The sequence below is a fragment of the Oncorhynchus tshawytscha genome, linkage group LG09 (assembly GCF_018296145.1).
Source record: "Oncorhynchus tshawytscha isolate Ot180627B linkage group LG09, Otsh_v2.0, whole genome shotgun sequence".
In the NCBI taxonomy this organism is placed as follows: domain Eukaryota; kingdom Metazoa; phylum Chordata; class Actinopteri; order Salmoniformes; family Salmonidae; genus Oncorhynchus; species Oncorhynchus tshawytscha.
The window spans coordinates 40,616,319-40,637,256 of NC_056437.1; the positions used below are offsets into that span (position 1 = coordinate 40,616,319).

The window sequence follows — 20,938 nt, forward strand, 5'->3', positions numbered from 1 at the left end:
TATGTATCAAGTTTTGAGGGAGCGTGAAATTGGCATGCTGACTGCAGGTATGTCCACCAGAGCTGTTGCAGATAATTGAACGTTCATTTCTCTACCATAAGCTGCCTCCATTGTCATTTTAGGGAAGAGGTGTTGAGGAGTTTTCTGTCTGTAATAAAGCCCTTTGGGCCTGGGCTCACCCATGGCTGTGCCCCTGCGCACTCATTCTGAATGTATTTCAATTGATTGATTTCTTCTTTGAACTGTAACTCAGCCTGGCTTTATATTTTTGTTCCCCAGTGGGTTGGCCTTTTTATTTCACCTTTATTTAACCGCTGCCAAGTGGGTGGGCAAAGCAGTGCGACACAAACAACAACACAGTTACACATGGAATAAACAAACATTCAATAACAAGGCTCACCCCGATGGCTGTGCCCCTGCCACTGATTGTCTTTCCTCCCCCTCCTTGTATGTTTATTGTTAGCACCTGTTCGTGAATGGCAAGACAAAGCAAAGCAGTGCGACACAAACAACAACACAGTTACACATGGATTAGTTGGGCTTTATTAGACAGCCGGCCCGCCTGTTTCTTTGTGCGGGATTAATTATTGTGACCTTCGGTTCTGTAGTAGAGGAACGTGTTTGTTCCTGGTCGTGTATTTCGGTTGTACTATTTTCGTCCCCCGTGTTTGGGGCAGTTTGGTTGTGAGCACCCTGTGTTGCGTTTTGTACATTAAAGAGCACAGCGTTGCACTCTCTGTTTCCTGCGTCTGACTCCACACCCACGACACCCGGAGCGTTACAGTGTGTGCAAATGAGGTAAGTTAAGGGAGGTAAGGCAATAAATAGGCCATAGTGGCGAAATAATTACAATTTAGCAATTAAGTGATAGATGAATGTGCAAGTACAGATACTGGGGTGTAAAGGGGAAAAAAATAACAGTATGGGGATGAGGTAGTTGGGTGGGCTATTTACAGATGGGCTATGTACAGATGCAGTGATCTGTGAGCTGCTCTGACAGCTGGTGATTAAAGTTAGTGAGGGAGATATCTGTCTCCAGCTTCAGTGATTCTAGCAATTCGTTCCAGTCATTAGCAGCAGAGAATTGGAAGGAAAGGCAGCCAAAGGAGGAATTGGCTTTGGGGGTGACCAGTGAAATATACCTGCTGGAGCGATTGCTATGGGTGGGTGCTGCTATGGTGACCAGTGAGCTGAGATAAGGCAGGGATTTACCTAGCAGAGACTTATAGATGACCTGGAGCCAATGGGTTTGGCGACAAATATGAAGCGAGGGCCAGCCGACGAGAGCATACAGGTAGCAGTGGTGTGTAGTATATGGGGCTTTGGTGACAAAACAGTTGCCAATGTGATCGACTGCATCCAATTTGCTGAGTAGAGTGTTGGAGGCTGTTTTGTAAAAGCTGAAGTTGTAAAAGCCGAAGGATAGTCAGTTTTACGAGGGTATGTTTGGCAGCATGAGTGAAATAGGATGCCGATTCTAGATTTAATTTTGGATTGGAGATGCTTAATGTGAGTCTGGAAGGAGAGTTTACAGTCTAACCAGACACCTAGGTGTTTGTTATTGTCCACATATTCTAAGTCAGAACCGTCCAGTGTAGTGATGCTGGACGGGCGGGCAGCGATCGGTTGAAGAGCATGCATTTAGTTTTACTTGCATTTAAGAGCAGTTGGAGGCCACGGAAGGAGAGTTGTATGGCATTGAAGCTCATCTGGAGGTTACTTAACACAGTCTCCAAAGAAGGGCCAGAAGTATACAGAATGGTGTCGTCTGCGTAGAGGTGGATCAGAGAGTCACCTGCAGCAAGAGCGACATCATTGATGTTTAGGACCTTGAGCGTGGCTGAGGTGCACCCATGACCAGCTCGGAAACCAGATTGCATAGCGGAGAAGGTAACGTGGGATTCGAAATGGTCGGTGATCTGTTTGTTAACTTGGCTTTCGAAGACCTTAGAAAAGCAGGGTAGGATAGATTTTGGTCTGTAGCAGTTTGATATAGGTCTGTAGCAGGATAGATATAGGTCTGTAGCAACTCTGCTCCTGTTTATTAACTGGTCTCATATTGCCATCATCCAATACCACGTCACTGAGCAACAACAGCAGGTTTCTAACCTACAATGACTTTATGTGGGGTAATAAGTGTTCCACTGCACCACCGCACTTGAAAATCATCAAAGATACAAATCAATTGCTAAGCATATAAACAAGGTGAATCTAGGAGTAACTAGTGGGTTATTATGACCAAGTGTGAATTATGACCAATTAAAAACACGCAAGGCAGATTTTATGATACCTACATTTACTGATGTTGGAAGTTCCCACAAGGAGAGCTAAAAATGAGGGGGGAAAAGCCGCCCTGCACGAGCCCTTGGGGAAAACAATGATACATTCTGGGGGTGAAACTTGAGTGTTATGGACAAAGCTAGGCTGTGCATCACCTAGCCTACAAGCGGTGTCCACTGTATTCTCCCCTATGGCTCAGACGTAAGGCCCCATCCCTGACAGGAGGCTGGAGGCCCCTCTAGAGAAATGTGCCATGGTGAATGGTGTAGTGGAGTGAGCAGACGGGAGCATTTAGAAAGAACGGGCAGTGCATGGATGACTTCCTGAGAGTCTCGCTGAGCTGCTTAATCGTAACCAGATTTGGAGCATTAAGATGAAAACAAAACTCCAAAAGCTCGTACAGTTTATGGGTCTTAAGATGCAAGCCTAATTGCATCTGTGTGTGTATGTGTGTGTGTGTGTGTGTGTGTGTCAAAGGGGATTTGGATGAATGTGTCAGAATATGTGTGTTCTTTCTGGGCTTCATTATGTTTTGACCCATTAACCACCTGGCTTGGGGGTCGCTGGATCATTCACATTACTTAATAATGAAGGATCCATCTCACTGGAGTTTCCTGCGTAATTGTTTTTAAAAGTAGGAGTGATGTGAAACAGTAGTAGAAATAGTAGGATACACCTTAGAAGTAACCTAAACTAAAAGGTTCAAAGTTACTAGTAAACAATAAATGACTTACCTTGAGAAAGAGACAGCATACCAAGAAAACACCATCAAGACACCAGAGGATCCAGAGGACAGGAGAGAAAGAGAGAAGTCCAAACACTGAATTAGTCATTGGTTAATGATTTGAATGGTAACATACAAGTTGTAAATCACATTGATTCGGGTGTGCAGTTTGCGAAACATTTCCATACGATAGTAATGGTCGGAAAATATCTACATACAGTACCATTAAACAACAAAGTTCACCGGTCATCTTCATGAGAGAACTTCCTAAGAGAGTCTCAGGTAGCCTTTTCAAATTCTAATGGCTAACTGCGATACTGTCCTCATATCTTGTGATTGTTCATCATCATGTGAGAATTAATGGAAGTGAATCAAGACTGTGCGCCCAAGGTTAATCATATTCTCACATTTATCACGACGCATAGGAGAAGGACATGGCGTACTGTCTGAATTACAAAGCCGTGTCTTTTAGACAAGTTTGAAGGGTGTTGTCATGGATATACATCATCTCTGAATGGTAAAAATCACTGCAGCTAAACCACCAGTGTTTGCTTGCCAGTAATTGAATTTGTGTTGGTCTAAGAGATTAATGCTATCTCAGGTTACATGGCATCCTTTCAGCGGCGAGGTCACACTATAATCAGAGATCCGCGCATAGCAATAAGCGACAATAAGCAACAATAACCAACATAGACTTTGGCTCAGCGTTCGCAAGTTTTCACTGAGAACGTCATTTGAGAAGCGCTCTTGTTCTCTTTGTGCAAAGGTCACAGCTGTATGTTTCTTTCCTCAGAGTGGAGTTCCTCTGTCTGGTTTGGTCTATTGTTAATTTATTAATTGTTGAAAATGATTCCAAATAACCCAAAGCTCCAATAGGCTCTGCAGAAGAACACTGTGGATCATTATTGAGGAAAAGGTGGGAGTTGGGATGAATTTAGGCCCCTTGGCCAATTAGCCTTGTCCATTCCAGATCACTTCCTAAAGTCCAGCTAACAACACCGTAGAACACTCACTCATTCATCCTCTAATCAACTTCAGATTCACAATGAATACTCGGCTGCCGAGCCAATCGGGCACATAGCATTTTGCACAACTAAAGGCCTGTGACAAATGCCAGGTTTTACTGTATCTCTGAAAAAGCATACTTTCCATTTAACGTTGTAAGTGGCAGTTAGCACAGCTTATTCTAGTGCTTGCCAGGATATAGTGGTACAAAGGGCCAAGCAAAAACCCAAATTACTTTACAGATGGAGGCATAAGCTGACACACACAGATCATTGATATTCACTGTAAAGTGCTTTAAAGAGACCACCCGCTGTCTTAATTGTTGCCACCCCAACGTTGAAAGCTCTGGGACCAAAGCATTTAAAGCTAACATTTAGCAACATATTGATCTTCTACTCCCTTTTAACCTGGATATGTACTTGAAATAATTTTGTCCAAAATTGAGAAAAAATGACACATTTTGGGCATTGTCCATAAGTAACACAATCTGGATTGGTACTTCTAATATCTGAGCTCAGATATTCAGTGCCATAGCAAGAGGCAGCTGTGCACTTCTCCATATCTCTGACTAATGATAATGAATGTTGTAAAAGCTGAGAGCTTCTTCTCAGTGTCGGCCTGTGTGAACTTTGGAGTGGTTGATTCAGTGGAGAGTGCCGAGTCCCCCGTCCCTCTCAACGGTGACACGGCGGGTTCCTGAATGCTGAGCAGCTTCCCCGCCGCTCGGATCTGAGAGGATGGCGCGGCTCGCTGATGTGAGGAGAATCGAGTTCCACCAAGATAAACATTTGGCACATTTGCCTATCACGATGCGGGAGGGCAATTTCTTCCCGTCTGAGCAATGTGAAAATATGCTTGAATAATCAACAGCTACTAGTCCTTTCTCTTGTCTCTCTCTCTCTTTCAACTTAACTGACATTTACATAGTAGGAAACCCCTCGTGTTGTCCTCCTTCAGCAGTTTGTTTCAGCTAAGCTGATGTAATCGATGTTTCATGTACATCCGTATGAGCTCCTCATGGGTTGTAGCAGGTCTCAGTCTGCACTGCTCTCCAGTAGTTCACTCTCTACCCATCAACCTAGGTTAATGGAGAGAGCTGTATGCTCTGGGATACCGCTCACTTAATGCAATCTCATATTGCAGCAGGCGGAGTGGAGTGCCAAAGAGCAGGAATTTGTATTGGTGTCACCCGCAAGTGCTGCCTCGCTCCTCGAAATAGCTTATGCCATGCACTGAACCCCGACAGAGTTGGCCTTGGAGACTGCAGCGGGGACTTGCACACACTGCCTGGCCGGGGTCGATTAGCAGAGAGGCTGCTTAAACTGTGAACGTCTTCGGGATGCACTTACACAAAAGAAACCTGGGTCAATTTGAACTGGCAGCTGGTGGCAGGTATTCTACAAGGTGTGTGTGTGTAGTGGAGGTTGGGGATAGTGGATCCATATGTTCTTTCTTTACCACCCAGTAATACAAGATGGGGCTAAGAATGGAGTAGGGGTGGAAGCTTAGACATCAATAAAACATCTCAGGGGAATATGGTCAGTGAGGCTGTGTAAGGCTTGACTGGGCAGGTTGGAGGTGGTGTTGTTGTTCAGAGGCTGGAATTCTCGATCAGAGCCACAACTCTTACGTCTGAGATCTTTGTCCACTGAGAAAGTAGCCAAACTGTTTGTTTTCATTTGAAGTGCCATCTCTAGAACCGGATAAAAAGAAACTCAACATGAATATGTCTCTCCAAAGCAGTGCACCCCAGAAATATGAACAGATTCAGTAAGTGAGTAGCATTTCTAATGTGGAGAACATGCATAAGCAATTTATAGTAGTGATATTGTAGGAACAAGGGAATAATGAAGTTCTGCTTCGAGACAATCTCAGCATCTGGGGTTATTTTGTGTCAACAATAGCAATCTGTAGCCTCTAAATGAACCTCCTGTCTGACTGCTGAAGAAGTGTCTGCAAAATTCCTTGAGTTGTGGCCATGCCAAAACAACTGTTCATGGGGGCGGGCTAGCCCGGCAAGGCACAGTCCAAAGAAGCAGTTACAAACAGATAAGAGCTTCTGTGCTTCTACATCTGCATTGCTTCCTCTTTGGGGTTTTAGGCTGGGTATCTGTATAAGCACTTCGTGACAACTACTGATGTAGAAAGGGCTTTATAAAATACATTTGTAAAATTGATTGAAGAGCCCCAACAATGGCCCACTGAGGCACCTCTTCATCACTACTAGCACAAGTTGAGGTAAGGTAAGCTAAAAATGTTTTGTCAAGCCAAAAGCACACTGGCTAACAGCTCACTGAACGTCATTTAACAAGAAGTAAACAGGAAATAAATGTATGATGTTACCGCGTGAGTGTCATAATGCCTTGGCATAGCCAATCGTGAAATATGGATAATCATTCGTTCTAAACAGAAATGAACAAAAACTTGGTAGTAAACCTATATCTGATGAGTCATATCGGCACACTCTATTGAGATCTCATGTTTCAATCCAGTGACCGCTTTATTTAACCATTTCCAACACAGAATCCAGGGAATATCCTCCTGCTACAAAGTGAGTGGAGCTCCCTACATCATACATAATGTATGAGCTCTGGGTGCAAATAAGTTCTAGGCTACCAGGGAAAGAAAGGTGGGCAATGAAATATAAAGACTATAAAAAAACGTTTTTTTTGTGGAGAAAGAAATTGACACATTGTCTACACCAATTCATGTGTCTGAAGTATGAGGTAATTTTGAAAACTATGCTAATCTGAACCTCAAACGCAATTACTTGTATCAATACCACGGTGCATTTTGCCCTTCAACCCATGAACAGACAATCCTTGCTGCAACAGCCTGTCAGAATCCTAATGGGAGACACTATCTCCCCTGCTATCTTTTGTTTCGCTCAATGATGAGTTGAATTATAACCATCATCATTAACTCCTTATCTGTGGTTCATCTGGGCCCTAGTCCTCTTGTCTCCTAGCCCACTGATCTGTAGGCCCTATACACACACGCTGCTCTTTAAGAGGCCAGTCTATTTCTTCATCGAACACTCCATTCGATGGAGTCCAGCTTTATTATCATTATACAGACTGGATTCATCTATTCAGCCAGCAGACATGTGCTTGGTTTTCCAATATGCTTAATGGAGGACAGCATTGCTGCTGCTATCCTCCTGCTGTACTTTCATCCTCCTACTGTACTTGTTCGCAGAATTTATGAGATTTAATTTGGGACTATGCAACATGTGCAGGAATTGAATGACTTGAGAAAACAAATAGCACCAGTTTCAAATTAGCTAAATATTTAGAGGGCAAAATGACACCTTTGTTTCTCTGGCAGATGAAAGCGACCCTTGACTCGGCTCTTTTATAGTTTGTTTGGTTGAGAAGCTTGGCTTACAGTGATAGAGCTAATGTCAACACCGGCCAAATACCAAATTACAAAGCGAAGGAGTGACCATGCGTGTTACCCCACTGCTAGGGCTTCGGCAGGGAACACATGATCTTTGTCAATAACCCAAGGGAAAAAAAACACCTTCCTATCTCAATTGCCATGGCCAGAAATACAAGACGTGGGCTGTATTTGGCACAAAAATACATTTACCCCAAGACAGACGAGAGATACTTGTGATTCCCATCAGTCCCCTGTCATGTAACACGAAGAGTAGGGTTCTGAACCCTGGGGTGATAAAATCGCCTCACCAATACACCTATCACACATTTAATGGTCCGTCGCTCTAAAAGTGCACGCTCAGTGCACCATGTTTTAACAGGTTTGTGTGGTGACAAATGCCCTGTTGTCACAAAAAGGAGCTGGTGGAGGCAGACAAGCAATATCTGCTATGGTGAGATGGAGAACTCTGATTTAAAAGCCCCATTTCCGACCTACTGTTTGGCGAGGCAATTTTTTCTATGATTGTACTGAGAGCCACAACTTTTTATTGAGGAAGTCTTTAACAACCAACCGTTTTCTATCCAGGAGAGGTCTGAGTAGTGGTAACACTGAATTGAATCAAGCTCACCACCTGTGATACATTTTCCACTTTGGCAATGAATTGAGAGCAATCATTAGAGGACAACAAGAAATTATAAAACAAAGCCCTGCTTCTTCTGGTAGGAAATGAATGGCGCTCGGCTCGTAGACAAAACCTCTTTACACTACACTCCATTTCTCTCCAAACCCATTGTGGGTTAAATATAGTCTCCCCAACCTTGTTGATCTGAAGATTGCCACTAAATCCCTTCATCTTCCTTCCTGTCCTTAAGCCTCTCACCATATCTCTATCCTTTTGGTAAACAAGAGTGCTCTCTCTCCCTTGGCTTATCTCTTCTTAACCATCTTGTGCCTTCCACCTCGGTTAGTCAGGCTGAATCATCCCTCTCTTCTTCTTTTATCATCATTTCAACGTTGGCCGCCACCTGTCCATCTTTCTTCCAGATGTGAGTGGCCCTGCCAGTCCACAAAGTACAGAAGCCAATGAAAGCCCTCTGAAAGCATCCAGAACCCTGAGATGATTTATATTGCCAATGATAGTAGTGTGGCTGACTTCTGAATCCAACAATCGGTCTGCCTGAGGTGAGGTTATGTATGGGTGGATAGAGTGGGAGTTTGAAACTTAAATTAACCTTAAGAGATGTTAGTAGTAGCTTGTTTTTGTTTGCTTCTACTTTCAACCTTTGTCACAGCAGCCTATTGCAAATACTCAAGTGTCATTACCACCGGACTAAACGGTAGTTTATTTATACACACGCTCCTCACACAGTAGAGGAGCTATAATGGGTAATGTCTGTTCATCCAGCACTTTAGAGGGGTCCTGTCATTAGAGCTGGGCGATATATCGAATTCCTTCAATTAATTAGAATGTATGTTTTTGAGCGATATTCCAAATGCCTGTATTGCAAGGTTTGTTTTATTTAATGGTTTTACTGAGCGTTTATGTCCGCTTGGTTTCATGTTGTCTTTTTGGTCTAGTCTCTTTCACTCCTTCTGTGCTGTGTGCACCTTCTCAAGGTTCACCAGATCTGCATATAATGACGAGATGCTCATGTCTCCGCTCTAACAATGGGAGTCGTTGTCCCAAAGGCAGGAAGGCAGGCGACAAGCCTAGGTCAAAAATAAGCCCATAGAAATGCATTGGCCTTTTGGATTTTGGCGAGAGTGAAACATCTCGCTTAGCCTCTTCCTCTCTGTTTACAAACACATACCACATACCAAGCCAGTTGTATTGCTTCTTTAATCAGATCAAACAGTTTTCAGCTGTGGTAACATAATTGCAAAAGGGTTTTCTAATGATCAATTAGCCTTTTAAATTATAAACTTGGATTAGCTAACACAACATGCCACAGGAACAGAAGAGTGATGGTTGCCAATAATGGGCCTCTGAACGCCTATGTAGATATTCCATAGAAAATCTGCCACTTCCAGCTACAATAGTCATCTACGACATTAACAATGTCTACACTGTATTTCTGATCAATTTTATGTTATTTTAATGGACAAAAAAATTGTTTTTCTTTCAAAAACAAGGACATTTCTAAGTTACCCCAAACTTTTGAACGGTAGTGTATATACAGTACAAGTCAAGTTTGGACACACCTACTCATTCAAGGATTTTTCTTAATTTTTGCTATACTTTGTAGAATAATAGTGAAGACATAAACACTATCGAATAACACATTTGGAATCATGTAGTTCCCAAAAAGTGTTAAACAAATCTAAATATATTTTAGATTTTAGATTCTTCAAAGTAGCCACCCTTTGCCTTGATGACAGCTTTGCACTCTCTTGGCATTCTCTCAACCAGATTCACCTTTCCAACAGTCTTGAAGGAGTTCCCACATATGCTGAGCACTTGTTGCTGGCTGCTTTTCCTTCACTCTGTGGTCTTATCCCAAACCATGTCAATTGGGTTGAGGTCAGGTGATTGTGGAGGCCAGGTCATCTGATGCAGCACTCCATCACTCTCCTTCTTGGTAAAATAGCCCTTTACACAGCCTGGAGGTGTGTTGGGTCATTGTCCTGTTGAAAAACATATGATAGTCCCACTAAGAGGAAACCAAATGGGATGGCGTATCGCTGCAGAATACTGTGGTAGCCATGCTGGTTAAGTGTGCCTTGAATTCTAAATAAATCACTGACGGTGTCGCCAGAAAAGCACCCCCACACCATCAAGCCTCCTCCTCCATGCATCACACTGGGAACCACACATGCGGAGATCATCCTTTTACCTACTCTCGTCTCACAAAGACATGTTGGAACCAAAAATCTACATTTTGGACTCATCAGACCAAAGGACAGATTTCCACCAGTCTAATGTCCATTACTCATGTTTCTTGGTCAAGCAAGTCTCTTATTCTTATCGGTGTCCTTTAGTAGTGGTTTCTTTGCAGCAATTTAACCATGAAGGCCTGATTCATGCAGTCTCCTCTGAACAGTTGATGTTGAGATGTGTCTGTTACTTGAACTCTGTGAAGGATTTATTTGGGATGCTATTTCTGAGGCCAGTTACTCTAAGGAACTTATCCTCTTCAACAGAGGTAACTCTGGGTCTTCCTTTGGCGGTCCTCATGAGAGCCAGTTTCATCATAGCGCTTGACGGTTTTTGCGACTGCACTTGAAGAAACTTTCAAAGTTCTTGAAATTTTCCAGATTGACTGATTGGCTCAAACATATTAAGAAGGAAAGAAATTCTGCAAATTAACTTTTAATAGGGCACACCTGTTAATTGAAATGCATTCCAGGTGACTACCTCATGAAGCGGGTTGAGAGAAGGCCAAGAGTTTTGTTCAAAGCTGTCATCAAGACAAAGGGTGGCTACTTTGAGGAATCTCAAATCTGAAATATATTATTACCTTTTCTTGGTTACTACATGATTCAATATGTGTTATTTCATAGTTTTGATGTCTTCACTATTATTCTACAATGTGGAAAATAGTACAAATTTAGAACAACCTTTGAATATGTAGGTGTGTCCAAACTTTTGACTGGTACTGTATATCGTGAGAACAAAAAAAGCGGATGAGGTGATTGGTTTCATGGCGTACCTTGGATTCTGCCCTGGCCTGAGTGTGCTTCCCACTCTCCCCCTGCTGAATTCAACTGGTGTAGACTTTACCATGAAAAGCTTGCTTATGAGTCCTTCCCAACGATGCAGAGTTATACATAAATTAGTAACACAACAGGAATAACATTTTATTCGATTTTGATTTGGTCTTTTCAAAGAGCACTGATGTATCGATTCAGGGACACAGACTCTCATAAGCCGAGTCCCACTGCAAGGCTAAAGATGTTACCTTTACAGTGAGCCTTGAAGTGTTCAGGAAGAAATTTGTGTGCATGTGTATGTGCATACGCATGTGTGCGGTGGTGGGGGAAGCTGAAGATGAGTGCTCACAATAGTCAATCAAAAATGGACACAGCACTGCTCGAGGCATGTAGTCTGTGGCATCGCTATGACTAGCAGTTGACCAATAACAACAACTGGCCTCCATTTTAAACCGAGCTGACCGTGACAGTGCAGTTCATTAAAAGATAAAGGAAGTGGGGCATAGCTGCCAGTCGATTAGCACTAGCTTCAAGTCCTCCTGAAAACAAGGCTATTAATGTGTCTGACGGACCTTTTAAGTGGCTTGAGTTAACGCATTCCCACATTAGGCTTCACAAATTGAGCACTCAGTTGAAGCAACTCCTCTTCCGAGATAAGTGAGCTTAAATTTTGTATATGTCCTTCGGGAGCTCCCTCACATACAAAGGGCCTGGGACCGCAAGTTACAAAGCGCTGTTAGTGTGTGTGTGTGTGTTTTCTTTTCTTTCGATTATGGACCATCAAATTAAATATAGCATTTAATTGCATCCAAAATAGTATTTGGACACCTTGATTGATCAACATGTATGTCAAATGGGATCTGAGAGTCTGAAATCCATAGTGGATGATAACTAGGACTAGACAAACTGCATTGGGTGCGCAGGGCGAGAGCTGCAAATTGACGAGAGAACGTTAAAGCCCCACGGTAGAGTCCTGCCCTGATTAATTAGAGCCACAGAAGATGGAACATTTGAGAGCTTAGCTGTCCTATAATTCCCCAGAAAAAATCATGTGCTCGGAGCTTGACCAAGCTACATTTATGATGACTTGGTCAACATGACAGTGAGTTATCACCCCTGCCCTCTTCCTCACCCGTGACACGTACACACACCATAACATCAAACCAATCAGGATGGGAGATCTACGGTACGCCAATGTTGAGAGTTACACAGGTCATTGTAATGTGAATGGGATCAGCTCTCCCTACATGTTGGAAAATGATTAGATATTACTTGTTAGATATTACTGCACAGTCAAAGCTAGGAACACAGGATTTCGTTACACTAGCAATAACATCTGCTTAACACGTGTATGTGACCAATACATTTTATTTTATTTGACGTACAATGTTTCTGGGAAACTCACTTCCTATAGCGCATGGTCAGGTTTACGATGTTAACTTGCAAAGGCTTTGAATCCAACTACCAAGATCGGTCGGTGTATGTGTGTTCTCAATATCCACATGTTCAGTAATCATTGTGCCAGTCCACAATTGCAGCCTCAGGGATTTTCCTGACTGCATTATAATCATCAGAAATGAACTCCCCAAAAAGCTGTAGTCTAATAACACTCGTTGACTCTTGCCATCCCCACAGACAAGAATTACTCCTCAGATCTATACGGATCAGGACCTTGAAAAGTGCTTGCTATTACTTGCCGTTAAGAGTGAACGACTTGTGCTGATCGTACTGAAATTGAACCAAAGCTTCTAACAAGGCCAATAAGTTGTGTCCCCACTATCAACAACCTTGGCTGAATGACAAACTTTACTACCGGGCCTCTCCGTGCTGCATCCTAAAGTCGACTGTGAGCAAATTACACTCACTACCAAGAGATATGGGGGTACAGGCTCGAAAACTTCTAGATGTATAGTTCAATTTCAAATGTCATAAATACGAAGTCAGCCTGTGGTACCATTGCAAAGTTAATGGATTTTGTGGAGGCGCTGACATGCTGTGGAGGTGTCCCTCTGGTCCCTCACAGAGAGGGGTCAGGGAAGGAGCATTCTCCCACATTCCCCCAGTGTTTACAGAAAGGTTGGGGAGGCGGCGGCTCTGAGAGGTCACTCAGCTTAGGTTGCCTCCTTGAGCGGAGGCGGGCAGGGCTTCTGGGTAATTACGATGGGTCTAACCACTGAACACGGAACCTTTAACTGCTTATGATCATCGCTTTGGCTCTCAATGACTATCCTGCCCCAGAGGTGAGTCCAGCCAGTAGGAGGCGAGTCTGAGTTTTGGTGGGTGTATGGCTTGCTCTCTGGGCCTGCGGGATAAACATGCTACACAAAGAACGCCCCCACCATTATCCAGCGCCTCTCTGACTTCCTGTGGAGAGCGCCTCTCTGACTTCCCCCCCACCCCCCCCCCGGCCCTCACAGGCTCTCAGAGCCCTGGTGGGCACCACGCCAAAGGGTGAGCAGTACACTCTGAATGCTTCCTGGGGTGCAAACTGATTTGCAGTGACTCTGAGAAAGTTCAAGTGGGCATCTTCTCCCCCCCCAGTCCTTGCCCTGCTGCAGAGCCAACAGCACACAGGTCAGGCAGGAAGATGACATCAATCGCACTTAGCGGGCTGAAGTGAGGATGAAGCAAGCGGAGCCGCCGTACGCAGCAGGCAACCATCAGAAGACCTCTAATTCCGTTCCATGATTCACCTATGAAAGATCCTCAGGATGAGTTACAAAATGGCCACCATCCATCATGCTTTTAAATAACAGTTTGATGACACTGATAGTCAAGTTTTCCCCTCACATATCATGGTGCATTGGACTCATTTATGCTTGAAATGTGTTACTTTCTCTTATTGATGCTGCTCAAACATATTCTTTATGACGAATGATTTTCTCTTGTATGTACATTTCAAACAAACTATTTAATAATGCATTGCGTTTTCAGAAAATAAAGGGGTGCAACCACTCCTCTCCTCCTGCCCCAAACGTTTTTGTGAAGCTAAGGATGATAGGATTCTTTTGGTTGTGTTGCTTCGAGAAACAGAACATGAGTTGTCCTACTCAACATAAATTACCCTTATTATCATCTTTCAGAACAATGTCTGTCAATTTGCATTCTGTGGTCAACTGAGTACTCCACATGCTCCAGTTGTTTCCAGTAAACTAGTTAAGCTATTCAACAAATCCATAAATAGCTCACCTCAAATCATGGTTAATAATTTAAATGACAGGATCGAGTGTATGCTTTTGATCTGCAAGCCCCCAAGAACTGGCAGTTGGAATATCTTAAAATGTACAGAATCTGTCTTTCTGTTTTTCTCCTCAGATACATGGGGGGAAATGATTCCCTGTAAGACACTAAAGATTGATCATTGGAAGAATGACACAACTGGAGTGCAATGTATTATGGTCTGTCCTTCATTTTGAAACAAGCCTGTTTGACAGATGAATGCATGTCCCAATTACAGAACACACAGGCAGGCCTTTCTAAATGCAAAATGCGTTACTTGGGCTTTGTGCTGACGATCCTGAGCATTCTGGGCATTCCGCGGATATAGAAATCAGCACAGGAACACTGAAGGTTACAAATGGAAATATTAATAAATGCAGAATAGTGCAGTCAATAGAACACACTATTTCCCTGGTCGTCAAATTGGAGACATTTCACTTTATGCATGAATTATTATTGTTGGCAGGACCTAAATTTAGGGAATCAATCCTAATTGGAACTAGCTGCGCTCCAATTCACAGTAACAAACAAGGAACAAGAAGGAGCATTCAGTGTCTGCTCGACTGTTGTGTTCTTTGGAAACCATAGGTGCTCTCTTTGTCTGACAGCGTTGGCATTAAGGACAAAGTCTGACAGTGTTGGCATTAAGGACAAAGTCTGACAGTGTTGGCATTAAGGACAAAGTCTGACAGTGTTGGCATTAAGGACAAAGTCTGACAGTGTTGGCTTTAAGGACAAAGTCTGACAGTGTTGGCTTTAAGGACAAAGTCTGACAGTGTTGGCTTTAAGGACAACGTCTGACAGTGTTGGCTTTAAGGACAAAGTCTGACAGTGTTGGCTTTAAGGACAAAGTCTGACAGTGTTGGCTTTAAGGACAAAGTCTGACAGTGTTGGCTTTAAGGACAAAGTCTGACAGTGTTGGCTTTAAGGACAAAGTCTGACAGTGTTGGCTTTAAGGACAAAGTCTGACAGTGTTGGCTTTAAGGACAAAGTCTGACAGTGTTGGCTTTAAGGACAAAGTCTGACAGTGTTGGCTTTAAGGACAAAGTCTGACAGTGTTGGCTTTAAGGACAAAGTCTGACAGTGTTGGCTTTAAGGACAAAGTCTGACAGTGTTGGCTTTAAGGACAACGTCTGACAGTGTTGGCATTAAGGACAACGTCTGCCAGTGTTGGCTTTAAGGACAAAGTCTGACAGTGTTGGCTTTAAGGACAACGTCTGACAGTGTTGGCATTAAGGACAACGTCTGACAGTGTTGGCATTAAGGACAACGTCTGACAGTGTTGGCATTAAGGACAACGTCTGACAGTGTTGGCATTAAGGACAACGTCTGCCAGTGTTGGCATTAAGGACAACGTCTGCCAGTGTTGACATTCAGGACAACGTCTGCCAGTGTTGACATTCAGGACCAAGTCTGCCAGTGTTGGCATTCAGGACCAAGTCTGCCAGTGTTGGCATTCAGGACCAAGTCTGCCAGTGTTGGCATTCAGGACCAAGTCTGCCAGTGTTGGCATTCAGGACCAAGTCTGCCAGTGTTGGCATTCAGGACCAAGTCTGACAGCGTTGATGAGGCAACCACATTCACAGACCAGACATGAACAGCTATTGAAAAACATTTTTTAACATTGAAGGAAACATGTCCAAGACGGTCCAGAGTCCAACTCTTCAACTGGCAACCATCAGTGCTTTCCATAACAGCTGCACAGAGACAGTCCATTGCTCTGGCTTGGTAGGACTTCCGATAACTTCTCAATGGTGCCTTTGTTGTCCTGCATCTCAAAGGCATCCTTATGCCATTTGTCTTCAGCACCACTACTGTAAATGCTGAAACACACAGATAAGGGGGGCCTACTACCCATCTATAAGTTACTGCAAATAACATGAGCAGTGAGTGGAGGAGAATCCCCAAAGAAAGACTGGCCTGCTTTCAAAAGCAGCATGAGAGCAGATATTGTACCTTGTACAATCTGCCCTTCAGCGTTCAATCGGATTTCTATTAGCATTCTTTGCGAGTCGTCAAAGATCTTCACTATCACTAGCTCAAAGTGTGGGGCTGCGGGGCTTTTCATTTTCAGGCAGCCCGCTGAGAGTTTGTTTTGGGACTCTACCCAAGAAATATAGTCTAAGATGAGACCATGCATATGGACATGTTTTTGTGAAATCTCATAGCACTTCCTTTTGCCAAAAACTCTTACACACAGAGATAGTGTCTTGGGCGACAATGGGTAAACTGATTTCAACACCATATGCTACTATATAAACACTGCATGCTAAAAGCCCTGACACAACAAAAAAATCTGTCTAGAAGCATTAAAAGACACTAATCAAAAGAAACAAACATCTTAACCTGATGCATGAAGAGTCAACAAAAAATGACACTACACATGATCACATTTGCCAGAAGTACAGCATAAATATACCAATGGTGCATTCCATAGAGAAATTTAACATCTGCACCCACAAACCCACTTCCCCAACATTAACTCTCTGAGATCTCAACGCATGCCCCTCATTTCGGAATTTCTATGGTGAGGACCACCAACTGCAACTATAATCTTCAATTACGACCCCCGACAGTTGTGCAAACATTGCAGGCAAACTTTTCTAAGTGACATTTTTCAATATCAATTCTGTGTGCTTATGTAGGTCTTAGACAAACAAGCTTTCACACTCTCGACTTTTCAACGCCCAAAAGGGTTCATGGGCAAATTCAACCTTTCTCACCACATTCACAATATTTCACTCAGTAAAGTCACAAGTAGTGTTAGACTGACGTTAGCCAATTTGCTAAGAGTGAAAGAAATCGTAATGATAAATTTGAACTAACAGAAATGTAAATGAATTGGCAGTTATGTAGGGAGGAGGGGCTGATCGTGAATAGCAAACTAGACATGTGGGCTGTTTCAAATCAGGCCTAGTTTAAGTAAAAAAAACGGTAGAGAAGATATCGGAATGTCAAAGTATGACGACTGTATGTATTGCAGACATGTGCAGAGTAAATGGGGGGGGGGGTGCACCGCTGTCTTTGGTCTTCTCTTTGAAGGGACAAGGGGTTTTCCCCATGCATCTTTAATGGAATAGGACTAGCTGTTATCCTTCCTAGCTAGATAGACTGTGTCACCAGTTCAGGCGATTTATACTCAGTGATCGGCTCTATGCAGTACAGGGTGCTGCTGGAGAAAAAGCAATTACTTTAAGCCAGTGTGACAGCAACACACAGTGCCACTGTCTGGGCATTCTAAATGTTTAAAACCGTTTGGGGTGGATGGTGAGGAAGGTCGGGAAGGGTTTATTCCATCCACCGAAAAGTAAATAAATAATGTTCTGCATTATTTCTGCTCGGTGAGCGTGAAAAGCTAAATAGTAGCATTCCTTTCAGCTGAGGATAATGGGGGCTACTGTATTCTCCTCAACTGCTGGAATACTCCAAATCCAAATGCACCAGAAATTCCAAATACATCTGTCCATAAAAAGAATAACAGGCATGAAGGTATCATTAGGGGTATACCGGTTAGAGGCAACCCAGTAGGGCTTCGCTGTAATGTCAGTAGCAATTTGGAGTTGAAGATTGGTGTCAGAAGTGCAAAGTAACATGAGGGCTGTAAAAAAGGCTACTAGCACAGGGAATACGAGAGAAGAGAGTTCACTCTCTATCTGGTCTGTCATTCAGAGGGTTAGAGCAAAAGGGGTTTGAAAGGACCACTCTAAAATCTCAGCATGCTACCCAAGTTCAGCAAGAATCCTCTTTTTTTTGGTCTATTGTCATAACAGGCCGTTTGAATACGGATAAGCTGGCCCTAACTGGATTTAATGTGTTCCAACAGTGTTTCAGAAAAAGATAAAAGAGCAAAAGATAAAATATTTATGTAAAAAAACTGATCCAATTACTGTTTCTCACAGTACAGTCTAATTGTCCCTTGATAGAACATACTACTAAATTATCTCAGTCATATTCTTCCTTACTAGCCTCACTTACTAGCCTCTTACTGAAATTCAATCTGGGGCTGGAGTGAAAACAAATCCACTATACACCTGTAACTTTTCGCAATGTCCGGCATCTCAGCCAAAATGACATACAGTGCCTTTGGAAAGTATTCAGGCCCCTTGACATTTTCCACATGTTGTTACGTTACAGCCTTATTCTGAAATTGATAACATTTAGAATTTTTCTCTCATCAATCTACACACAATACCCCATAATGACAAAGCAAAAACAGTTTTTTGAAATGTTTGCTAATTTGTTTTTTTTAAACCTGGAAATATCACATTTACTTAAGTATTCAGATCCCTTGCTCAGTACTTTATTGAAGCACCTTTGGCAGCGATTACAGCCTCAAGTTTTCTGGGTATGATGCTACAACCTTGGCACACCTGCATTTGGGGAGTTTCTCCCATTCTTCTCTGCAGATCCCATCAAGCTCTGTCAGGTTGGATGGGGAGAGTTGCTGCACTGCTATTTTTATCTCTCTCCAGAGATGTTCGATCGGGTTCAAGTCCAGGCTCTGGCTGGGCAACTCAAGGACATTCAGAGACTTGTCCCGAAGCCACTCCTGCATTGTCTTGGCTGTGTGCTTTGGATCGTTGTCCTGTTGGAAGGTGAACCTTCACCCCAGTCTGAGGTCCTGAGTGCCCTGGAGAAGGTTTTCATCAAGGATCTCTCTGTAATTTGCTCCAATCATCTTTGCCTCGATCCTGACTAGTCTCTCAGTCCCTGCTGCTAAAAAAACCATCCCCACAGCATGGTGGTGTCAGCATCATGGATGGTGCCAGGTTTCCTCCAGACGTGACGGTTGGTATTCAGGCCAAAGAGTTCAAACCTGGTTTCATCAGACCAGAGAATCTTGTTTCTCATTGTCTGAGAGTCTTTAGGTGCCTTTTGGCAAACTCCAAATGGGCTGCCATGTGCCTTTTACTGAGGAGTGGCTTCCGTCTGGCCACTCTATCATAAAGGCCTGATTGGTGTAGTGCTGCAGAGATGGTTGTCCTTCTGCAAGTTTCTCCCATCACCACAGAGGAACTCTGGAGCTCTGTCAGAGGGACCATTGAGGTTCTTGGTCACCTCCCCGACCAAGGCCCTTCTCCTCCGATTGCTCAGTTTGGTGGTTCCAAACTTCTTCCATTTAAGAATGATGGAGGCCACTGTGTTCTTGGGGACCTTCAATGCTGCAGACATTTTTTGGTACCCTTTCCCAGGTCTGTGCCTCGACACAATCCTGTCTAGGAGCTTTACGGACTATTCCTTCGACCTCATGGCTTGGTTTTTGCACTGTCAACTGTGGTACCTAATTTAGACAGGTGTGTGCCTTTCCAAATCATGTCCAATCAATTGAATTTACCACAGCTGGACTCCAATAAAGTTGTAGAAACATCTCAAGGATGATCAATGGAAACAGGATGTACCTGAGCTCAATTTTGAGTCTCGTAGCAAAGGGTCTGAATACGTATGTAAAAAACATTTTCTTTCTTTTTTTTGCATAAATGTATAAAAACCTGTTTTCGCTTTGTCATTATAGGGGTATTGTGTGTAGACTGCTGAGAAATAAATCATATTTCATCCATTTTAGAATAAAGCTGTAACGTAACGAAATGTGGAAAAAGTCAAGGGGTCTGAATACTTTCCGAAGGCACTGTATGTACCCCTGGAGCCTGGCGGGTAAACAGAGGGTAAACTGTTAAAACAACTGTGTGGTTAATTCAGGAATCTGTCACCTCATGCACGCACACACACGCACACACACTCACAAGGTTGAAGGCTCCCAGGCATCTAGAGAACTGACTCAAGACAATGATCCCTACCATGTGTATTTGAGTCATATTCAAGTCTTATAATGACGTGAATATGAATTGGAATAGATTTCTGAGAGATAAGCCTCTAAAATGATACAATTGTATCTCTACTACTACCACTATCATTATTAATATTCTCATACTGGCTTATTAAAGTCTAGGCAATGGCCTAAATTGGGAAAATAGAGAAAGCACAGCCAATCATGCGTGAAGATTAATATTATGACTATAAACAAGCACTCTTGCAATTGTCATAATGCCCTCTTCCCAACACAATAAACTGTGATGACTCACACTTTCATTAGAGTAAAGGGGAGACAAACTGCATTGCAGCCCACGCAAATATCCCGTGCTCCATATTTCCCTCTCTTATGATTTATCACATCACCCCGGGAAAAAAAGAAGTCACGTAGATTAATCTCGGTGGGATCAGCCGGTTCCAATCTCTAACCTTGACACATTTCAGGGTTCTCTCCTTGGCGCTATTTTGGGATCTTCAGGACGTGGGGGAGCTGGTGCACGGAGTCATCTGTGGGACTGAGTGCCAAGCCTGATCTTATCTAACTTAATGTCTGGCTTTAACAGCAAGATGGAACGGTAAGATGGGCCTTCTTATTTCTTCTTACTGTAAGACTGAAACAAGCCGCACAAATAACATATCAAATGTGATGATTAATCTCAGAACAAGAGGAACAGAAACAATGCATTGATTGTAAGCTTGGGACATCAAACCTTCATAATATCCACGGGTTAAAGCTAGAATCCTTACTTGCTACATCAATTTTTTGACTTAAAAATTCATGATATATATCCATTGATTCTGTGCTTTCTAACCTCCAAATGAGCTTCAATGCCATACAACACTCCTTCCGTGGCCTGCTCTTAAACGCTA

General features: G+C 43.1%; 1 protein-coding gene across 21 annotated transcripts in view; it reads right to left on the reverse strand.

Moving 5' to 3' along the window:
* The window catches only part of LOC112257981 (neural cell adhesion molecule 1), a 301,900-nt gene that overhangs the window by 256,340 nt on the left and 24,622 nt on the right, over positions 1–20,938 (reverse strand). The gene's annotated exons all lie outside the window — the stretch shown is intronic.